The following is a 23,694-nucleotide window of genomic DNA, read 5'->3' as shown; positions in this document are numbered from 1 at the left end:
AGAACAGGGATCAGTGTATTAGAAGTACATCTGGCTTTTATTAAGTGTAAACTTCAGGACAGGTGCATTAGGGGAAAATATTTTTGTAGTATGAAATAGGATTTTTTTCTTCTGTTCTCTTTGAAACAGCTTGTAAATTAGGCTGCTCTCTATGACTCTTTTAAATTTGCTTTAAATTACATACAGACAGATACGTAGCATGATGTAGATTGAACAAATTAGGAAGATTATAGAAAAAGGAAAACTGGATTTTTTTTCTTTTGTATATTTGTGTGAAATAGAAAATAATGAGCCTGAGAAGAAATGTTAAAAAATCTGTTATATATCTTTAGCTTTTATCCTCCTATGGTGTTTAGCATTCTCATTAATTTAGAGGGCACTGTTACTTGAGGGTTTTTTTTAACCTACTATCAGGGTATCCATAAAGAGCATACTTTGTCCTTCTTGTTTTGCTGTTATTTCTGAAGGTAGCCTTATTGACGCCTATGAAATGCTACTTGTTTTTTTTAATTTCATTTTATGTTGTTCTGCATTGATAGCAAAAGACAAAGGACCCATTGAATGCATTATTTCTATTCATAGTGACATAATTGGTCATACAAACCTTCTTGAAGTAAGCAAATATTTCTTTGATTTCAGTACTTGCCGTTATATAATACATGGAAGTATCACACAGTAATATATCTCAAGAAAAAGCTAGTTGAAAAGGATGTTTTAAGATACAGCAGATATATCTGTATTCTTTTTTTATTGTATTTGTGCTGGGTAGCCTAAGTATACCCACTTCCTACTGTGTACAAAGACAGGGTATGTGACATGGGAATGTTATCAAACCCATTGTGTTCTCTTAGCAGTATCCAGTCTATTTGATTCTCCTGTTGGCTATAAATAAGAGAACTTTAAATCAATGGCTCAGCTTGTTACAGAGACTCTTTCTCTCTTAGTTACACTAAGACATTTATCTGTTGCAAATGAGAAAGGAGCTAAAAATTAAGAATGTGGTGTTTCCACCTTTTTTGGAGGGGCAGAGATAATGCAATCAAACTTACAGCTAGATGAGTAGAAAGGAAGAAACAGATTTTATGTGGTTTTGCCAGCTGTTCTAGAAATCTGTCTGAGCTATTGCAAAATCTGTAAGACCTCCTGAGAGAAAGAATGAAACCATACATGTGTTTTTCTCATTTTGATTTGTTTGGGAGGATTTGGCCTTTTGCAACATAAGGGAAGAATCTGTGTGGTGATGGGATATGGTGGAAGGTGTGTGGAATTTCTTCTTGTTAGCTTTGTCACAAAAGTGGTGACAAAAAGGAGACTTTTAAGATATTATACTTACTTTCCTCTTTTTCCAAAGTTTTAGTATTTTTGAGTTTTTGTGTGCACGTGAGGAAGAACACTGCTGTGCCGTTGGCAGATGGATGGCTCTGTGAAAGAGAGGCTTTTCTACAGCTTCCTCTGTGGGCTGATCCTGTCTTACCCTGACTGTACTATTTTTTAGGGAGCTCAGACTCCAAACAAGGAATTTTTCCTTATAAGCAGCGCCTGATGGATTATTCAGACAATTAGGTGTGTTTACGTGTACTTAAAATTGATCCTGCATTTTTTGGTACTTGAGTTTAAGTAAAACAATTTGGCCTTTTTTGTTCCTGAAAATAGTCTCTGCCTCTGCTAATGCTGCTATGTTTTCATTGCTGTGCTAACTGGTTTTGAGACAGAAAAGCTGAAGAAATCACAGCTGCTTGGTCCAGTCAGTTGGTGTTTTTTGATGCTATTTCTTTTTTTTTCCTGTAGGAATATTCTATGTGCCAGGAATTCAGAGGCCATTTTAAGCTATGTTTGACTTTGCAGAGCTTCTAGTATACTTTCCTTTGTCCTCAGAAGCACACTTTGTTGGAAGTTCTGCACCAGCTTTTCTGTTGTTAAACCATCTTCACCAAGGCCAGATTATCTCTCTTTGTAAGAGTGAACTGACTTTCTGACTCACTTTGTTTGTTTATGTAAGGGGTGGTTCTTCATATATCTTGTCCTGATGAATGTAAAAAAGTGCAGGATTTGCTATTACCATGGGAAATTCTGTATTTCAATATTGCTGAATCAACCTAACCTTACTTTTGTCTCCTTAATTTATTGCCTTTTGTTAGTGGGGATACAAAACTGTTCAAGATGTATGTTTTTGAAAGTGTTGACTGAAGGTGAATAATAGCTTATTAGTGGGATCTTAGCCTGTAGACATATCCCAGGATGGTTTTGGCCTTCCTTGTTGCCAAGGCAAACTGTTGGCTTGTGTTTAGACCACTTTCTGCCTGGACCCCAGCTCTGTTTCAGGAAGTGTGCCCTGGGTGGCCAGTGCCCAATGTCTCCAAGGGATTTGTCCATCTCAGGTACAAAGAATTTGTGTTTGTCCTTACTTAATTCCATGAAATAGAGTGGCAGAAGTTTATAGGTACATTTTTGGAATGACCAGGCTATGTTGGTCAGGTTTTAATTGCAGCGGTTTAGGATCTTTTGGAGTTCTTCCTAAGTCATACTTGATTTTAAAGTGTTACTATAAATTGCCACAGAATATACAAATAATCCTAAATGTATTTTCAGATTTTGATAGGTATACTTCATTAGTAGAATAGAGGAACAGAAAAATATGTGATTTTTTTGTGTGTTTAGTTTATGTGTCACTGCTTCATAGAATCATAAGTTCACAGGATGATAGTTTGGGTTGGAAGGGATCTCAAAGGTTTTCTGCTTCCAGCCCCTGTTGTGGGCAGGGACATCCTCTATTAGGCCAGGTTTCTCAAAGCCCTGGATTTCAGGATTGAGGCATCCACAACTTCTCCAGGCAGCCTGTGTCAATCCCTCACAGTCAATTTCTTTCTTACATCTAATCTAAGCCTGTCCTCATTCAGTCTAAAGCCTCTCCCCCCTGTTCTATCACTACATGGTAAAAAGACACTCTCTCACTTTCTTTTAGACCCTCTTCAGGTACTGGAAGTCTGCTAGAAGGTCACAGAATCATGAAATGGATTTTGTTGGAAGGGGCCAACCACAGTGGATCCTGTGTTCCATTCTCCCTGCACAAGCAGGAATGTCCTGGAGGACATGGCACAGGATTGTGTCCAGGCAGTTCTTAAATTATGTCCAATGAGGGAGACTCCACAGCCTCTCTGGGCAATCTGCTCCAGTGCTCAGTCAGCCACAGAGTAAAGAAGTTCTTCCTCATGTTTAGGTAGAATTTCCTGTGCATCAGTTTCTGCCCATTGCCTCTTGTTCCACTACTCAGTGCCTCTGAGAAGAGCCTGGTCCATTGTCTGGATACCTCTCTTCAGATCCTGATAGATATTCATGAGGTCCCTTCTCACTTGTCTCTTCTCGAGGCTGAGCAGGCCCAGCTGCCTCAGCCTGTCCAGCACTCAGAGGTATTGGACACTGCCCAGATTTGTATCATCAGTGAATTTGCTAATCAGGCATCTGCCCCTTCATCCAACTCACGGATGAAGTTAAACAGTACAGCATTGAACCTGGAGGGACACTACTAGGGACAGGCCTCCAACTAGACTCTGTGACACTGATTGTAACCTTCTGGGATCTGTTGTTCAGCCAGTCCTTGCTCCACCTCACGGTCCACTCATCCAGCCCACATCCCTGAGTTCATGTAAGGAAATCTACTGAAGTCAAAGTAGACAATATCCATTGTTCTCCCTTCATCCCTCCAGGTGCTGGTTTCATTAAAGATGGCAATCAGGTTGGTCAAGGAGAATTTAATTGAGTGAATCCATGCTGACTATTCCTGATCACCCATGTGGATAGCCTTTCTGAATGAGGTGCTCCCATCACCTTTCCAGGGATCAAGGTGAGGCTGACTGGCTGGTAGTTTCCAGGGTCCTCCTTCTTTCCCTTGTTGAACACTAGGTTGACATTCGCTTTCTTCCATTGTGAGCAGCCTTGCAGTCATGTCTGCAGCACTTGTAGATGAATCCCATCAGGACATACGGACTTGTGGATGTCAAGTTTACATATGTGGTCTCTACCCCTATCTTCCTGGACCAAGGGAAAGTCTTCACTCCAGAATTGCCTTACCCATGTATCCTGGGTCAGAGAACCCTGAGGGCTGGTCTTATCAGTGAAGAATGAAACAAAGAAGACATTCAGTGAAATGTCATCTTCTGGCTTCTCTTCATTCTCTGTTACTAGGGTCCCTCCCTCCATTTAGCAACAGGACCACAAAATTCTAATTTTTCTTTGTTATTGTTATATTTGATGAAGTCCCTCTTGTTGTCTTTGACATCAATGGCCAGATTTAATTCAAGGTGGGCCTTGGCTTTCCTTGTGTCATTTCTACTTAGTTTTAACAGCCTCCCTTTATATTCATTACAAATGGCCAGATCCTGCTTCCATCTCCTGTGTATTTCCTGCTTATTCGTGATTAATGACAGGAGTTCCTTGTTTATCTGTGCAGGTCCCTAGCCCCATTTGCCCAATTTCTTGCTCATCAGGATGCATCATTCTTGTGCTTGATGAGGTTTGCACAGGCTCCCCTCTCAAGCCTGTCATGTTCTGTCTGGATGTCATCCCTTCCCTCTAGTGTCTTGACCACGTACAGCCCGGTGACATCACCAAGCTTGCTGAGGGTGTGCTCAGTTGCACTGTCCATGTCCCTGACAAAGATGTTAAACAATAGTGGTCCCAAAACCAACATCTGAGGAACACCAGCCCTGGTTTCCACTTGGACCTGAGTTTTGACTGAAACTCTTTGACTGACTCTTTGACTCTGTCAGGTCCCGTGGACTTCTGCACCATTAGGTTCCATGGACATGTGCACTTTCAGTTCCTGAGGATGGTTGCAAACCTGATCTTGTCCTATAGTCCTTGTCCTACAGTGTGTGTTTTCTCTCTCAGCCTTTCCTCAGAAGAAAAATACTCCAGTCCCCTAACCATAACCCCGCAGTCTACAAGTTCCACACAAGCTGAAATGGATAAGTGCTGAGCAGTGGTATGACATGGGAAACCAGCATGAAGCTGTATTTCCTGAATATCAGGAAAAGGTTCTTCAATCTGAGGGTGGCTGGGCACTGGAACAAGCTCCCCAGAGACGTGGTCACAGCACCAAGCCTGACAGAGTTCAGGAAGTGTTTGAACAGTTCTCTCAGTCATGTGGAGTGATTTGGGGATTATCCTGCACAGAGCCAGGAGCTGGACACTACTTGTGGGTTACATCCAACTCAGGATATTCTATGATCCTATGAGGATCTTTGTAGTCCCTCACTGGACCCTCTCCAGTAGTTCCATGTCTTAGCCTTCTGCAATTCGAGCAACATAGCTGGAGCACTTGTCAGTGAAAACTGAGGCAAAAAAATTACAGGGTACCTCAGCTTTCTTCATGTCCTGGGTAACCACATCTCCTGTTTCCTTGCACAGAGGAACCACATTTTCCCATCTTGCTTTTATCACAAACATACCTGTTGAAGAAGCTTTTCTTGTCCTTCATGTCTCTGGAGAGGTTTAATTCTATCAGGGCTTTAGCTTTCCTAGCCTTATCCCTGGCTTCTCAGACATTCTCTCTATATTCCTCCCAGGCTACCTGTACTTGCTTCTGCCCTTTGGTTTATGTCTGTCTGCAAGCTCCTTGTTCATCCATGCAGGCCTGGCATTTCTGCCTGACTTCCTTCTTGTTGGGACGCATGGTCCCTGAGCTTGGAGGAGGTGATTCTTGGATATTAGTGAGTTTTCTTGGGTCTTGCTCCCAGCCAGGGCTTTGTCCCATGGATACTTCACCAAACTGATCCCTGAAGAGTCTGAAGTCTACCCTCCTGAAGTCGAGGGTTTGTGCTTTTTCTTAGTGCCTTCGTGGCTGGAGTGATGTCTAGAGTAGCTGCGTTTCTAGCCAAGCAAAAATGGCCGTGTAGTGAAACATTACCCATGTGCACATAATCTCTTACAAGAACAATTTTTCCCATTCCAGCCACCAATACTAATCATGAATATTGTTTTGATGTTTTCGTCTTTGTATGTTTCTTATGTTTTACATCATCTTTTTCTATAGGTATTGCCAGGTGTCTGAAGTGGTTGACTAAGACCTAAGGATTTGGAACAGTGGTGAGTCAATGAAATTCTGATCATATTTTCTGTGTTTTCACATGCTGAAGTTTTACTACTGCAAAAGAAGGATGAAAGTTGTTCAGTAGTTTATACCTTTTGAATATTTTCTGCTGAGCACCAAGTTCCTGTCCAGAGCATTTAAGCAGAAATTTTAAGAAGGAGAGGAGGAGATGGTTTCATTGGCTGCTCTTGATAAATGAAGCCTCTCCTCATATTGCCCTGACTTTGAAAACACTTTAAAGTAACAGTTCTACCTGTACTTTTTGAAGTGGTAACTTCAAAAATTATATATTGAAATATATTAAAATGATAATTTTTGAAGGTAGCTTCAAAAATTATCGTATTAAAATAATGATGCCTGAATTGGCTTTTCAGAATAATGTAAATTTATACGTTTAGCAATTATAAAATGAGATACCATTTTAGAATAGATCATTATAGAATATCACTCTAGAAACCTGAAGTAAGTTAATAAATTACTTATCGAATTCGGCTTACAAGACAAATTATTTTTTCTTTAAACTGCAGTCTTTGTTTGTAGTTTCTAACTCCACCTCTGCGAACTGTGGTATCCTTTGTAAAGTTAAATTATTTTCCTGATCTCTTATGCTTATTGCTGATTCTTTGCATTGTGTGTGCCAAATATGTATCATTTTGACTAGAGAAGATTGCAAGAAGGATCTAAGAAAGAATTTTAAAAATTTAAAATACTTTAACAAGTGAGTTTTGTAATCTTTTCATAAATATATTATTTGCACTTCCCTGTCTATAGGTGTAGGCTGTCAAAGAGAGCCTTATAAACATGCAGATAAAATCAGTGTTACTTGTACTTAATAATTATATAATAGAAGAGAATCATAGAATCATTAAGATTGGAAAAGACCTCCAGGATCATTGAGTCCAACCTTCTACCAAATACCACCATATCAGCTGAGGACATGAGGCACCACATGCAGTTGTTTCATGAACTCTTCCAGGGATGGTGACTACCACATCCCTGTGGAACCCGTTCCAGTGCTTAACCACCTTTTAAGTAAAAAAAATCCTTCCTAATGTCCAACCTGAACCCTCCCTTGTTGCAGTTTGAAGCCATTTCCTCTTGTCACTGGCTGCCAGGGGAAAGAGACCAATGGAAGAAGAGTAAAATAATACTTCCAAAAAGCAACTGCTTTTTCTTATCAAGAGATGGTTATTTGGAATAATGTAATGTTTCTAGTTGTCTGGTTTCCATGGCAGAGCCAACTTATGTGAAATATTTCATATTTAAGGGATTTTGTTTGATTTCAGTGCTGTTGGCAGCAAATGTTTAGAACCCATGTATTTTGTTCCATGTGCTGTTTACTTTGGTGACCAATTCAGTGAGAAGCCTTTGCCTTAATTTTTTTGATTTTCTTTTTTTGCTGTAATGGCCTCTGAAAAGTATGTTTACTCTCCCTTTCAAAAATTAGCATTTAGTAACAACGTAGAAGGCATCTCAGTTTAGAATATTTGCATTCATGTAGGTCTGTATTTATTATGTCCTCTTTATTTCTGCTGGCATTTAACTAGAAAAACTAGATAAGTCAATTTAAAGTTTTTCAGTTAGTTATGGATAATTCTTTTTTGCCTACATTTTAATCTGCCCCTTGCTCCCATCCTCCACTGCCTGACAATTACCAGGACTAAACTGTTGTATCCATGTAATCATCAGTGCACAGATGGAATGAAAGCATTATAGACAGTTCATAAATCTATATTCAAGAAAAAAATACAGATATTCTTTTCTCCAATTTTGATGCTGTTTAAGAACGAGATGCTTAAGAATTGAAGAGACTCTTATTCAAACACATCTTATTAAATGCTTTTGAATTGCTTTTTGGATAGTGTTACAGATAATATAACTTACTTTATAATAATGTGCCTCAGACCAACTAAGGGGGGAGTCCTATGACACTTAACAACTGAACAGAAACACAGCATGTGCATTAATAATCAAACTTAAAAAACAACTTGAGTGACTGTTAGCAGCAGCAGGTGGAAAACCAGGATACAGGGTTAAGTGTAGTGGTGATGATAAAACTGCACAATGGAAAAGATTAACTGTGGGGATCTAATATGTTTAAATGAAAATTGAAATGATAACTTTTCCTTCATAACAAAATATGTAAATAATGTTGTCTCTCTTGTGAACACAGCAAAATCAAGTTGTCTGCATTTTATTCAAAGGCATTGCATAATTTGTCTTGGGGAAATGTTTGAAAATAGTTAAGCACTTATTTGCATAAAAATCTTCAGTTGTAGCAAAATAATTAATAAGATTTTTTACTGGAAGCAATAAATAAACAACTAAGATAAAACTCTAAAGGAGTAGATTACCTTCTGCTAATCTCTTAATAAAATTATCAATATTTTGCCTACTCTTTTGAGCATTTATATAGTTCCTCACTTGTGTGTGCTCCTTTTGTTGAAATATAAGTAGGATAGAAGCTTATTAATGCCTTTTATAATAAACATAATGGTTAGACTCTGAAATTGTATTAGGCAAGAAAGCACCAGTTATTTTTGTTTTCCATATAATATTAGGCAAAAAAGTGATTTCTTAGTGCCGGGGTGCTAAGATCCTTCCAGGACCTCACATCATGGGTGATGGTAATCCACACTCCAGTGAAATGACTCAGCAAAAGTAGATTTTTCCTGCATGCTGAGTCTAGTTTAGACAGCATGCAAAACTTTAGATAATATAACAGTAAACAAAAAGCTGAAGACCAAAAAAGTCCTGTGTATCTCTTTTTCCTAACACAAAACTATCACAAAAAAGTTTGCCCCATCCGGTGAACCCCCTGTGGAGCCCAACAACAAAAAACAAATACCCAGAATCTAAAATCTAATTCCAAATTTCACCTCACTTCCATTTTATAGAAACAAAAATAAAATTGGAATTCTTTTTTCCATTTTCTTTCATTTTGTCTGTCATTAGAGGGAATAAAGGACATGTTACTGATTCAGAAAAATATTACGTTTTCAAGTTTTTCGGAAGGCACTGGGAACTTTCAGGTGGAGTAGACCACATTGAACTAATAATTTGCTTATGGATTAGCAAATGCAATGGTTCATTTTTGTGTTATTATTAATGGAACCTAGTGTGGTTCTTGTCATGGAGATGGCGTATCACAAGCAGTGAGTAAATAGCAATTGCTGCTACAGGAAGAGGTGTGATGTAGTGCATAGAGCTGCCTGTCCCAACTCCTGCATTTGACTTCTGCCTTTGTTATTAACCTGCTAAGTCATATTAGGATAGGTAATGAATTTCTTACTTCTCTTGTCGATTTAGATTGCAAAACCTGTTGTCCACATAGTGAGGCTCTATCCTTGTCACTGTGCTTTGTTGTCCTGTGGAGTCCTTTATTTGCTATAGTATTACAATTTTTCCTCTGAGAGTTTCCCATTAGCTCTCAGAAACTCACTGTATTATATGGAATCCTGAAAACACTTGAATATTTCTTCAACAAGAAGAAAACTAGTAATGTTTTCCAGAGCATGGTTTAATATTGCATCTGGTCTTGTGCAACTCAGGCTGATGCCAAAAGGGATACTTCAGCCTGTTCTTTCCCTCTCTTGCATCAGCTCCCAGTCCCAAGGTGAGTTCAAGGTAAGCAGCTGATTCAGAAAAAAACCCCTAACTGCCAGTGAAGAAAAACTAAATCAGGAACCTATGCTGGCTTGTCCTGTGGTTGAGAAATTACTAGATGCAACAAAAGGGACAAAGCCACAATAAGCAGCTGGAAGTAGATGGGAAGAGTGATGCTGTTTCTTTCAGCAACAGGTAATAAATATACCAGATGAAACATAGCATGGAAACCTAGGCTTATTAAGAGCTGCATTTTACAGCCATATTTTGAACTCAACAGAAAAGTGTCTTATAATGGTTGTGGCAGCCTAGCTACAGTTCTGATTATATTAGTTGCTGGTACTAGGTGTATTTTTTTTCTAATACAACTTTTTAATTGTTTTTTTTTCCTAAAGTAACAGTTATCTTTGTTATATGCATTACAATTTCCAGACATATTTCTGATGCCTAAATATAACCTTTCATTTTATTTTAATTTGAACTGAAGTCAATTTAACCCTGCAAATTGGGTGACAGGAGCTGCTCTTGATGTGATAGTTTCTACAGACCTTATATTCATAATTTCCCCTTTAAACTCCATCAAGAAACTTGATTCGTCCTTGAAAATTACTTGTGTAATTGGAGTTGACTCTTTGACGGGCATTTTTCACTCACTGCCCTTTCTCTGAAAAATGTGCAAAACAGATTAAATTGGTTTCTTTGATCTTGCTTTCTTTGTGAGCCTCAGGTACTAAGATCTTATCTTGAAGGACCTGTCTTCCCCACTCACTGTAAGTTTCCATGAAACAAAAAAAGGGATGAACAGGACTAAGGAAGAGAGACATGAAATAATAATATGATTTTGGAAAATGGAGTGACTAACTTTAAGTGAGGAGCCTTTACACATGCTTGTGAGGACATGGATGTTTCCCGTCAGTTGCATTCATGGGCGAGGTTACTGAGTGAATGCAGCTAAGCAGGAGGAACAACAGTTCAGCAGCAGAAAAAGCAAGTGTGCCTCTGAGAATGCTGCAGCGAAACAGGGACCCTGGCTCTCAAGCATCTGTGAAACTGACCTAGCCAATGATGTTGCTGAAATTTCACATCTGTTATTTCTTACTGCCCACTTCTTTGGCAACGGCCAGTCTTCATTTTTTCCATTATAGGCAGCTGCTGGAACTAGAAGGAGCTTAAGCTTATTTTTCAGATGTGCTAAATAGACTACATTTTACCTTTATTCCTTCCCCCCCACCCTCTTTCTTCTACCACATACTGCAGCTTACTGACTTGTTTCCAAAGTACAGGATCTGTGAGTTGCATGCTCAACATGTGTCTGGAGATAAGCAGATGTGTTATCTTTGTGCATGCAAATAATTCTTTTAAAAACAGGGCCATCATGATGTCTGGGAAAATAAATATTCTTGAAGAGAAACTGTCAGTGAAATCTATATAAATTGTGACAGAACTCACCAACAGTTTCATTGAAACCTGCTTTCAACCCTGGATGACTAGACTTTATGAAGAAAGTAAGAGCAGAGAGCTCAATGGTGGAGCCAAGTACTTTATTACCAACTAGAACTGAGCTGCTTGAAATAATGAATTCCTTTTGCATTTCTTGAAGCTATCTTACCATTTTTCTTCAATGTCCCCTGGGGGAATTCTCTTACATCCTTCTGGCCTTTATTGCTTTAAACTATTGGAGCTGTTAGATTACTTCCCAAAGCAATTAAATGGAGGAAGGCATTACAGCCTCTAAGCAAGCTGGAAAATAACCTGTTGACGGCTGTTCAAATTCATGCATCTAAAATTGCATAATTGGAGTGTAAGAATACAATATATTTTTCCCCAATAATTTATAGAGGCAGACGATGGAAAAAGCATTCAATGATTGTTACAAAAGAGCAAAGGTTGCTGGCTGAACTTGTTACGAATACTAGGGAATCACCAGAATTCCTTCACTGATTTTTAAATCAGCATGAGATACTGGATGTAACTTAATTGAGGACATATACTAATGTATGTAGTAAGGTATCCCTGACAGTTGAGTGCTGTGGTCTGATCATGCAGCTGCAGTTCTGCATAGGGGTAGTGCTTCCCTCAGAGCACTAGTCACAGATCCCTGCTAGGTAGTGCAGAAGGACTTGAGACAAGGCCCATATCACAGTGAGAGAACATTACCAACTTTCAGTGCTAGGTAATGGATGGGAAGAATGGATGGGAGGAGGTGAGGCAACATACCTGGCCCAAAGGTGGGTCAATCTTATGCTATATACGCCTCCTAAATTACTTCAATATGCCCATGAAAAATTTAAAATAAGTGTTTTATTGTTTCTAAATATTAAATATTATAGTTTAAAAGCCTCATAAAATTCTATATTGCTGTAATTTAAAAAAAACCAAAAACTGCTGTAGCAAATGTAGGCTGATTATTTTCTTTGGTTTTGTGCTTTTTATATCTCTTTAAATCTGTTTTTTTCCCTAAAGCAAAATAGTTTTGTCTACTTGTAGAAGGTTGCCATAGTCCTTTACCACATTGTTTTCTAATCCACTTCTTATAGAAATCATACAGGAAGATAAATATTTTCCTAAAGATTCTTTTGGGGGTAAAATTTAATGCAGTAGACATTGAAAAAAATTTATAATCTCTAAAGATTTATGGATTTTATTAAATGAGGGAGAAATCTTTCCCTGCAGATAATTTTTTTTTTCGTGTATTGGAAAAGTTGAATCTGAGAAGAGCAAAAATAAATTCTATATTAGGGAGGTTGAAAACATCCATTGAAGCCCAACTAGTTTTCCAGATTGTGCTGAGCATATTTCTCTCATGAAATTGGCTACTATTGCTCATATTTCTTCCTGAAACTGTCAAATCCATTGGACGCATGATAATAAAATACTCTTGCATGGGCATATGTAAAGACATTATATTTAGTGCAATTAAAGCATTTTTTTAAGTCTGCCTCCCTGGCATTCTCATTTATAGTTGTTATTAAGTTCTTTTTATTTGTTGCTGTATTTTTTTTTAATGATTGTTTTCCTGGCAGCTGGAGCACCTCTACCTCAGAGTTAATACTAGCATACTGAGACTGTCATGTAGAGGGGATGATGCTTTGTCTGCATGTTAAGTAATCTAAGTGAATCAAAAGAAAGTGGACCAGATGCCACGACTCTCACTTGGGAAGCCTTTATCCCATTTATTTTTATTTCTTTTAATCACTAATCTATGTTATAGTTCCTTCTTATTAAAGGAAATGCATGAACAATAATAGCACACTAATCTGTGCTGCATTTCAGCAAGTTATTTCAAAAATTCATCACTTCTGTTTTAGGATGGTGCTCAACTAACAGTAATAAAATAGGAATTAGGATTAGATGTGCAAAATAATATTTTTTAGCATGTTGTGTGTCAGTCTGAAAGACTGCTACGTTCTTTTTTCCAAATGCGTCTGGAGGCGCAGCTCAAAACATTAAACCTACGGAAAGCCTATCGGAAGTTTTGTGTGTTTAAAGGTATTTCAGTATCCTTAGAAGTAATCTGGTTATGTTGGCACACTTTTAATAATTTTACCTATTAAAGCATCAGATATCTCTACATAACCTGAGCAACCTTCTAATGTTGCCTGAGTTAAATTCAAAATGGCCAAAGTATTATATGTTTGAAGTGTATTGCAATAATCAGAGAAAAGAAATTGTTTCTTGGCTGAAGTTGTGGAATGTAGGAGTTGTCTGTAGCTGTCATGATCTAAGGAAGCACCCATAAAGTGGGAGGGGAAAAGGGTTTTCAGATACATAGATCTTCTATAATACTCTGGAAAATATATGCATGGAAATAGTACACATGAAAAAACGAGAAGTTTCTGCATTCACTTCTGAGTATCAAGTCTCAACTCCTCTGTTAAAAGCATTTCTGTTTTTAAAAGTTTACTTTGTGGAGTTTTACAAAGGCTGATGAAAGTTAGAGAAGCAGATTAAAGAAGGGATGAATAGCAAGCAAAGGAGTTTAAAAATGAAAGCCAGTGGCTAGAGAGCAAGGACACAAAGGCTGAAAGCTTAATTCCCCGTCTCCCACAAAGTAAATAACAGTTGTTCTTCCTACACCCCAAGATGGGAGATAGTAAACTTTCAGGTGCCCAAGTGTGAGGTGTTTAAAGTGTTAGACTGTTGCAGGAGCTTCTGAGGAACTTCTGAAGGTTGTGATGAGGTCACCTCAATTCAGTGTTGTGCCCAGCTGCTTTGGGGCTTAATACCAGGGTGGAAAGTATAGCAGAGAGCACAGAGCAAATACACTTCTGAGAGGGGTTTTGTTAAATAATTTTAAAACTAGACTGCAGAAAGGAGAAGAAATAAGCTTTATTACTGTGGTACACTGCAAGAAAACCACAGGGCTTGCTTGCTTTCTCAGAGTGTACGATGTTTGTGCTTAGACATCTGCAAAACCTACTACAGAGTTTTCATTGCTTTTCTTCTGTGGGCTAATGATACTGACTATATTACAGCTCCTGCTCTGCAAGCCTTTATTCACATTGCTTAGATGTATGAAAATTCCTTTTGAGGGTGACAATCTGCTGTGAGTAAACAGAGATGCACTTAAATGTCTGGAAAAGGGACCAGGGCTGATATTGAGCTGGCTATTACTTAGTTCCATTTTCACTTCTTCTTACAGGAAAAAAAGTTATTTCTACTTGAAATACACTGAAGTGTTTTGCATAAGTAAAGAGCTCAGTTTCTTCAGCTGTTGCATTACTTCCCTTTTGAAAAAATATTTTGAATCTAAACCAGGATTTTGGTTCCATTCTTTTCCTTCTTATTACAGGCTAACCAAAAATTGTCAACTTCATAATAGATCTTGCAAAAATTCTGTTTACTCTTTGAATGAGTTCTTCAATCCATCTTTGCCATGGGTATAGACATCCCTTTTCTAACTTTGTTGCATTTGATGACTGGAGAAATGGGGCAGCCTTTGTCCCCATTTGTGACTGCTGTTGTGACAGAGCAGCTAATTAGTATGTTGAGCTCAGCCCACTTGCTGAGGCCATCAGCTTCATCTGAGGCTTGTTCTTTTTCTCACAGTTTAGTAACTGAATTTTGGTGAGAGCCCTTGAGTAAGATGCAGTCCATTTGTTCTGCTAACAGCCCAGCTGTGGATATATAAAATCCCCTTTCCCTGTTGCTCCTTGCAACAACAGGTTTAATTGTTATGGGCTCGTAGGAACCAATTAGATTAACAGATGTTAAAGGGAGCCAGTTTCACGTCTTGGTAGGAAGCAGTAATTTGAGAAGCCTTGTGTAAGGGCTTGCTAACACCTAGGTGATGAGTGTCTGGGTTTGAGGCTTTGGGTGCCATGAAAATTGCATGACTTTTCTCCTGTTTGCTGAGGCTACATGGGAATGTTTTTAAGAATATCAGCCAGAGCACATTTTTACTTATTTTAGCAAATGACAGCATGTTCTAGAAGCTCATCATTGATTTTGTTGCAAATTTCCCATACTGCATTAAGCTCTGTTGAACCCTTATGTTCATGCTTGCTTGAATATGTCTTGTGGAGAGAGTTTATTTTGGGCTCTTTTTGGTTTTCGATATTAAATGGCAAGTTAGTTAAAATATGAAATATCGTAACAGTTTGCTGTGACAGAGGTCTGTTTGTTCGTCTACTTAATCCATTGCGGAATCAGAAATACTTCCTGCTGGGTGCAACCTGAGAGGAAGTTTTACGTGTTGCAAATGAGGGCAGGAGAAGTTTTTTTTCCTTGTTCCTCTACTGCCTTAAGTTGTTTTGGTCAGTGCTGCAATAGCAGAATCTGCTCTCAGCAATGGTTCCGATTTACAGGTGTTTATGTGGATATTGAAAGGCAATTTGTTTATGGCTTTTCAAAAACTTAGTAAGTGTTTCAAGACATTTCAGAGGAGATGAATTTTGAAATATAAAAGTATGTCTTCACTTGTTTTCTCAGTCACCTGTTGATTCTTACATGCCCACTTGTACCTTGAATAACATTTGAATCATTTTGAAATCATGGAAGAGGATAACAGCTTTTAGCAACCAAGGCCCAGTCAGTGTTGTTTACTTACTGATACCACTCATTAATTTTATTTGGTTGGTAGAGGAAAAAATAACCCAACCACAAGATTTAACTTCATCTATGTCCCTGCAGTTTTGGGCTTGTTCCATCTTATACATGGGTGGAATTGCATACCATTGCTATCAAAAGCTGTCCAATAAATACTTGTTATTCTCTGTGAGGAAAAAAATGAAAGTTCTTTCAATTTCTGAAATTTTTACACAGCAAAGGAGACACATTGGAATTCATGTATGTGGATCTTGTTGAGAATTCACTCAGAAATTACCATTTTGAAACTGTGTCTTGGTTTTGTATCACCAAAATTTGATACAAAATAGTCTGGCATGTGACCAAGGGTGTCGCCTGCATGCTTAGTGTCTTGATGCATATATGTAAACTGACAGATTCCTCTCTTTCTCACCGCAGTAATGAAATTGTAAAATGTAATTATGGGCACCATGGTTGAGGCTCCTAAATGTGTGACTCAAGGAAAACACTAGATATGACTCATGATAAAATCACAAGAGCTAGAAATCATTTGAGCTCACTTGGTTTTGATAGGTATCGGCTATAGTTGCACATTTCTTTACAGGATCATGCTTGTAGGTTCAGCTAGCAGCATATTTTTGTGGTATTATCCATGCTAATAAAAAAGAAATTAATAACACTGGGAACTGTGCAGTGGTATTTTGAGGATGGAACTTTGTTTTCTGTGCCAGCTGATGAAATAATAAGTATTGATTTAAGTAATTATACCAAATGCTTCGCAAAGGGACTATATAAGTTTGACTTAATATTTGCAAAACATAATATATTCAATAATGTGACACAGAACTTTACAGTGTGATTCATTGGAAGCTAATGTAATATAAAACATAATGTATTTAGTAACAGGATCATGTTCCAAAATAGATCCATAGAGCTGGACTTTAGATATTCCTATGAATATTTACAATCTTATCCAGCAGAAACAGGAGTCAGAATAGCAGACTCTTGGCTGAAGAGAAAGTGAGACCATTTTCGGCTTGAATTTAGTCTATAGATCAGTTCAGTATTCTCAGGTGTTTGTGTATGTTAGTCCCATTTACTAACTGGCAAAGAGTGCAATGATGCAGTATCTATTGTATAGGTCCAGCAATGTGCATCATGCCTAAATCAGTGAGAATTATATGAAGTTACATATTTTGTCAGATTTTCCAACCAGGGTGGCCTAATCCACCCAATTTCTTTACACACTTTTAAAATGTTGGTGATGTTAAAACTTAGAATGGTCAACACAACTGTAAGAGTCGTTACATGATCCACCTGGATTTAACACTTGAAGTGAGAAACAGCTGTGGCTTTTTCAAGAGCTATTCATGTGCTGTTTGTGTGCATGCAATTACGTTTGAACAAGGAAGAGTGTATCTGTATCTGTAGTGACACAGGTACACGTCTGCCCAGTGTTCTCTGAAGGTATGTGTAAAATTCCAGTTGGCTGCAGTGAGAGCTACTACACCTTTAGTAGTGAAGTATATGTTGAAACACACCTCATGGTAAAACAGTCCTCTAGAACTTCACAGAATTTCACATGTTATTTGAAAAATCCTGCAAAAAGTTGTTCCTAGAACACTATTAAGTAGCTTTATTTCTTCTACCTCATTATATTTGAGACTTTTTTTTTCTCTTTGGGAGTCCATAAATCACAGGGTTAAAAGAGGCTCAGAGAGAAATGTTGCAGATAATAGCCATGGATATTTCAGAAGTCTGAGAAGAGAAGAGCAAGAGATAGAGAACAGTATATAAAACACTGGACCTTTTGTCATAGTGCTAATTATTTTTGGACCAAAAGCATTGTTCATCTTTGGGACATGAGTATATTAAGATGGAAAAATCTGTTGAATCTTTTGTGAATGGCTCATACTCTTCTGCTTTTTAATGTATAAATAGTTTGCAACTCACAGCTTAATTTGTTTAAATTCTTTGATTTGAGGATCAAGAGAAAGATCTAGTCAGACTGAACTCTCTCAGGGCATTAACAGTCTGATATTTCTGTGACACAGTCTAGAACAAAGTCTGTTGAGTAAAACTTGTATCATTTGATATAAATTTCTTATAGCAAAATAGATGGTTTTGCCATGGAAAAGTTATTTTAAAAGTGATGGAATGAAGTGGTTTGCTGACGTGTAATGAAGTACATGCTGCAGTAAGGAATATGTTATTTTAATTAAATGAATGGACAAGTCTTTGTGATCTTATTATTCTGATCAGCTCTTGATAAAGATCTAGACAGAGTTTTCCAGTTGCTAAAGCATTTTGCTGACTTGTGAATGATGGCTAACACAATAAGGGTTGACAGCAGCTGTACTGATTAACATACTGGCTTTATAATTTTTATAAAATTAGAGGCATTGCCCCAGATAATTATTACTACCTTTGATTTTTAAATGTTAGCATTGATGTTACTTATTACTGGATAGTAGTTATATCTGTTAGTTGTAGCTGAACAGAATTACCTCCTTGCTCCTTTTGAAAGGTAAATTGAACTGTGCCCCTTTGTTTCAAGGCAGAGCTCAGCTTTTGGTGCAGAGCAATTCTTGGTAGGTGAATTGTCCTTTCTAAAGTAGAAGAGGCTAAGAGGAGCTATAGTTTTGCAGAAGGAGAAAAGAAAATCTTGAGATGCTAAATCACACAGACATTTGGTAAGTTGTATGCCTTATATTAGTGAATCAAGAGCAGATTCCAGTCCTTTCTTTGGTAAGTGGAGAACTTTCCTACAGCTATATTCAAAGAAAAGCATTCAATACTGCTTAACTTCTGCTTCTTTTCAGCCATTGTAGGAATACACTCCAGAGTTTGCAGTGTTGTAGAAACTATAAATTATGTAGCTTCTGTCATTGCAGTATTCTACCACAGTATTTTGTTTACCCATAGCTGCCACCTTTGAAATGCAGAGTTGCTTCATACAGTTCTTTCTTTTTCTAAGGTGACATTTACATTTTATAAAAATAATTAGTATTCAAGCAATGATTTTAGGTCTGAGAGACAATTTGTAGTTCTTTATCTAAAGAGAGGGTGCTACTGTACCTTTAGTGAGAGCAACCATTTTGGTTGTGTTAATGTACAACCAAAGTGGGGATGGTGAAGTTTGATCTGTAAGTTATAAGATGGTCCTCCTGAAAGTGAGTGATGGTATTGGGGTTTTTTTCTTATCCCAAGGTTAATAAGAAAACACTAGTTATTTACAAAGTCTGATGGTCTCAGATTCAAAGTCTTACTGCTATCCTCCTCACATTTTCAAGATGACTTTTAGCTCAGAAAGGAAAAGAAAATAGAGATGCAGAGCAGATGGGAGGCTGATAGATAAGCTCCTATAGCAGCAGTTTGAGTGTTGGTCAATAAAAAGTATATACTATGCTTGTTTGGAAAAGGATATTGAGCCAAGACTCTTTTGAATGTCCTTTTATCAAATCTCCTTCTAACTTAGTGTTCTCCAGAACAGTTCGCAATTGTTTCAACTTGCCATTTACCAGTTGATGCTGCCTGATAACAAGCTGATGAAGAATTTTCTGTGAACTTTCTTAAAACCTGAAACTTTATGATGTCAGTATTTTTCACAGGTCTGTATTACAGACTTTGACAAAAATGGAATTGTTAGCACAAACTAGAGAGATTAGTTTTCTCTGAAACAGCAAACAAAGCTGGACACAGTTCATCCAGAAGTCCTGAGTTGTGTCCTTGTTCACTCGTACTAGGTAAAGATTTTGAAAGTCTTATCTGTGTTTGATCTAATTAGCTCTTGTGTTGAAGGAGAGTTCGAGTGATTTCTCTTCCCCATATAGACTATGTCTTTTAGCTGTAGTGCATAAGTGTTTCTTTGTTTGTTTTGCTTTGTTTTACATATTTTTTGGTAGGGTGTTGGTTTGGGGGCATTTTTTTTTTCTCCCAGTGCAGAATGAAAAAAATTTCCAGGAAGGGACAATAACTGCCCGGCAGAAAAAAAATTGCATATTAATGCTAAAAATCACTAAAATACTTTGAAAAAATCTTCTTGCTATGTTGGTTAGAAAACTGGGTCATCTGTATGTTTCATTACTGTGGTTTGATTTATATTGTCTAATTGCACCTAGATTTTTTGGGACTTTAGAAATGTCCATTCCATTAGGAAAAGGGGTAGTTCTTTGTTTAAAGAAAAATTTCTGGCAGGAGGTAAGAAAGTCTGTAAATACACAAACCTCTTTTGTATGTGTACATCTTTGCAAAATTTTCACTGAAATAAGTGCCTGTTTTATCATAATCAGAGGCTGTTGTGGGTTGCTGGCTGAAAACAGTTTGAGTCCTTGAATAAGATGCAGCATACACTGAAGCTGGATTCCTCTGTACAGTCTCTTTTGTTTGGTTTTATTTTAATTTTTTTTTAAGAAAGAGTGGCTGCACATTAATTCTTCAATAGGAGTGGGAAAATATTTGATAAATTTGATAAAAGGACTTGGCAGGGATTCATTTTATAACAAAACATGGCTTGAAAGTTTGGAGCAGTGAATCATACCTTGGTTTCTCTTTTTTGTTTAAATAACTTATTTGGAAAACAAGCTAGATGAGTTTGCTTGAGGGCAGTGTAGGAGAGGGTGGACAGAAACATTTTGTCCAAGTTTATGCTGGTGTGAATTTTCATTGGATTTTAGTGTGTTGAGTTTGTATTTCATTTATACTGTCAGACTTTATGGATAATGTCTCCTCAGCAGTGATGGGCATCAATGTCAGGCCAAACCCTTAGCTTCTATTTTGGTGTGCTGATAACATATGAACAGCATGTGGAAGAGGCAATGCAGTGGATTGATCAGTGCTGCTGAGCATCAAGGACTGTCTCTGGTACATGAAAGTGGTGATGTATGATCTGGGATCTTCTGCAGCACTTTTATTTCATATGCTGTTGTTGTGCATATTTATGTTAGGCCAGCAAATCTGTTTTGTGGTGTACAGTTCCTCTGCAGAAATCAGAAGTAAAATTGTGAGAAGGGAGAAATTTTTAGATCAACTTATTTCTGTAAACTTCCTGGTTGATTGTATTAATTTTGGAGGAGACATCTGGAAATCCTGGCTCCAAATATGTTAAAACTCAGCAGGCAGCTATTAGTAAACATACAGAGGAACATCTGCAGCAGCTGCAGCATGACTTTCTGTGCCTCTCCTCAAGACCTAGCTTCAATGACAACTTCTCTTACAATCTATATATTTAAGACTTTTATGTAGAAGTGAAGAGAAGCAGACGTAAGATGTGATCTCTCTGAGTTACTAGTGGGTATTATAAAACAACAGAGATGCAAGTGGCTTAGCAGCTGTTTCCAGTTAGCCATGACTTCTTGTGTAACTTGGTGGTGATGCTTTAAGTCAGGGATGGAAGAGTATGGGTTTCTCTTCCACTAATACAATGTAAATATTTGCACAGGAGAAAAACAATTACGCAGAGCATTATTCAGTAAGGTTGCGAGTCCCAAACATGGAATCATAGTGATTATCGTTGTTTAAAAAAAACCGGAAAATTTTGTAAGGCTAGATGATTACATATGCTGTCTTCATGATACTTTTCAGGCCATTAATATCTTTATATTTCAGTATTTCATTCACTTGAATGCTTTATGTTTTCAGCATGCATTCTCCCATCTTCACATGAGGCGTAACATGTTTCCTCAATTTGTTTACCTCATCAGTTTGTCTTAATTTTCCTTTGTTCTTCTAATGCCAGCCAAAATGGAGACATTTGCTTCTTTTATTTGTAGTTAAATATTATGAATCTCAACAGTGGCAGGGAAGAACAACCAAGGACAGGCAGGCTGAGTGACAGGGTGAGCTTCTGCAGCTGCTCCAGTCTGACAGCATTCATGCAGCGAATTTTGCAAAAGGTCAGGTCCACCAGTAGCAGCAGAGCTTTTGTTTGGAGGATAAGGTAGGTGATTACAAAGAGCTGATGCCTTTGGGTAAAGACTGAGGAAGTTTGTTGCTGATTTTCTAGAAGTTAATGCAGGATCTCTTTGAAACAGGAGATAGAGCAGTGGAAATTTGTTTCTTCCTAGAGATGTGTGGAAAATGGGACAGATGGATATCTGTGACACAAAGCGTTAAGAGCATGGACTGGTAACACATGGAATTCTTGCTTTGCCTTGCTACCATTGTGGTTCAGTGGTCCATTTTATGATTATACTGGTAGACCAAGGTCAAATACACCCCTACAGAAGAGTATGATCTTATTTTTTAAGGACCTCTGAACTGGATCTGCATTATTCTGCTTTAATTATTTGTTAAAATGTTCTCATGCTAGCTATTGAAGAAGGCAGTTTAAACCTTTGATGAGCATGGCAAATCTCTTCCTTTTGTCAGGACCGACTTCTGGCCTTTAAATGCCATTTTCATCAACCCGTGAAACAGTGTAAGGAAAATTTAAATTAAGCTTTCATTCTTCCTACTTAAATAGAAGCTTCTTACTTAAAACAGAAATATGACTTCAGGCATCAGCTTCTTGTGTAAGGACTTAGCTTTGACTTGCCAAAGTTTGTCTTAAAAGATATAAAACGTTTTCCCTTGCTCTTAGGATAATAGCAACAACAGTGACAAATGGAGAGCCTGTAGATTGCACTTCATGGGGTAGAAGTGAGTGACAGGGAGGGAAAGGTAAATACAAGTGTCCTTCCTTTTTTCTTTGCCAAATGTTGTATTAACTTTATAGAAAGAAGCTAGACAGAAATTGAGAAGTCTGAATTTAAATGACAATGAAACAGAACGGGAAAATCAACTGAATCCACACCTAGGAAGCTTAATTTTTATTTATTTTTTTGGAAGGACAGCTATCAACAGAATGAATTAATGTTGAGCTTAAAGGTCATTAAAAGGTTATTTTCAATTAGTAAGGTGTCTCGTAGCTGAATACAATTTACTACACTAGAGAAGAAACTTTTTTCAACTGCTGTACATATTTTTCCTATGTGATTTTCTTTTAATTCTATGAGATTAGAGAGTATATTTTCTCTGTAGCTTCTAATGTATGTAATGCAGTACTCTTGGAATTGGATACATTTTGAATATTATTTTCAGACTTGTTTCAAACATTTGTCAGCTCTAGCTGATGGCTGCAGTTGAAGAGTAATGGATTGTTTTCAGCTTTGTGAATGGTGTTATTCAGCAAGCGGATGTTAGAAGCATTGAAATTCAACTTGTAGAGCTCCTCATAGCAAAAAGCAGTTTTTCTCTCAAAAGGGTTGTGTTTTGGGTTTTTTAAAGTAGCCCAGCCCAGTAATCTTTAATCCTGCAAGACTGGGATTAATTGCTGTGGACACAAAACCCAGGCATATTTGTATATTTATTATGTAAGTAAGGAGAATTTAAAAAGAAGCATATTCTTATAGTCTACTATGTGAATAATGTTTGCATTACAAAAATGAAAGTAAAGAAGGATGTTTTACTTTCTTTACTGTCAGAGGCTTCTGTTAAGGAGAATGAGGTGGCTGGCTAAGAAAATATCCCAAATAGATTGTGAAAACTTTGAGTTTCACTTAGGATCTTACTCTTATTGCAAATGCAATAACCTGGGACTTTGGGCATCAAATGGCAGTTTGGCCCACCTCAGAGCATTTCCCATATTGGCATATACTATGCACACTTCTTGCCAGTTAGCTCTACCCCACGCAAGCCCCTTTAATGCTTTCAAGGTTTCTTTGTTAATTCAATTCTTCAGCCTCTGTTACACTGTGAAAAGCCCTGAAGGGCTGACTTTTGTCATTTGCGTAGGTAACTAAAACAGGATTTTGTTCGAGAGCCTTAATATGTGGCTTAAGTAAGAGAATATTCCATCAATAATTGCTTTTTTTCCATTTTGGTATTCTATTTTCAATCTCCATGGCTAAATCAGTGCTAAAAGCTTTTACAAAATCTGCCTGGCAGTATAATTTATGATTAGACCGGAGGGATGAAGGCTGACTCAGCAATGT

The 23,694-nt window shown here is 37.6% G+C and overlaps 1 protein-coding gene across 1 annotated transcript in view; it reads left to right on the top strand.

The window, feature by feature from the left end:
• The window catches only part of LHFPL2 (LHFPL tetraspan subfamily member 2), a 114,651-nt gene that overhangs the window by 53,844 nt on the left and 37,113 nt on the right, over positions 1 to 23,694 (top strand). Inside the window, exon 2 of the mRNA XM_054285141.1 lies at positions 6,032 to 6,084. The gene's annotated coding sequence lies outside the window, so the exon portion shown is untranslated. The remainder of the gene's footprint in view (positions 1 to 6,031; positions 6,085 to 23,694) is intronic.

Source organism: Melozone crissalis, unplaced genomic scaffold (assembly GCF_028551555.1).
Source record: "Melozone crissalis strain CALT ecotype California unplaced genomic scaffold, PUWL_Pcris_2 ptg000005l_1, whole genome shotgun sequence".
Taxonomy (NCBI): Eukaryota; Metazoa; Chordata; class Aves; order Passeriformes; family Passerellidae; genus Melozone; species Melozone crissalis.
Note: the sequence above shows the minus strand (reverse complement) of the source record. Positions and strands in the feature narration are given on the sequence as shown.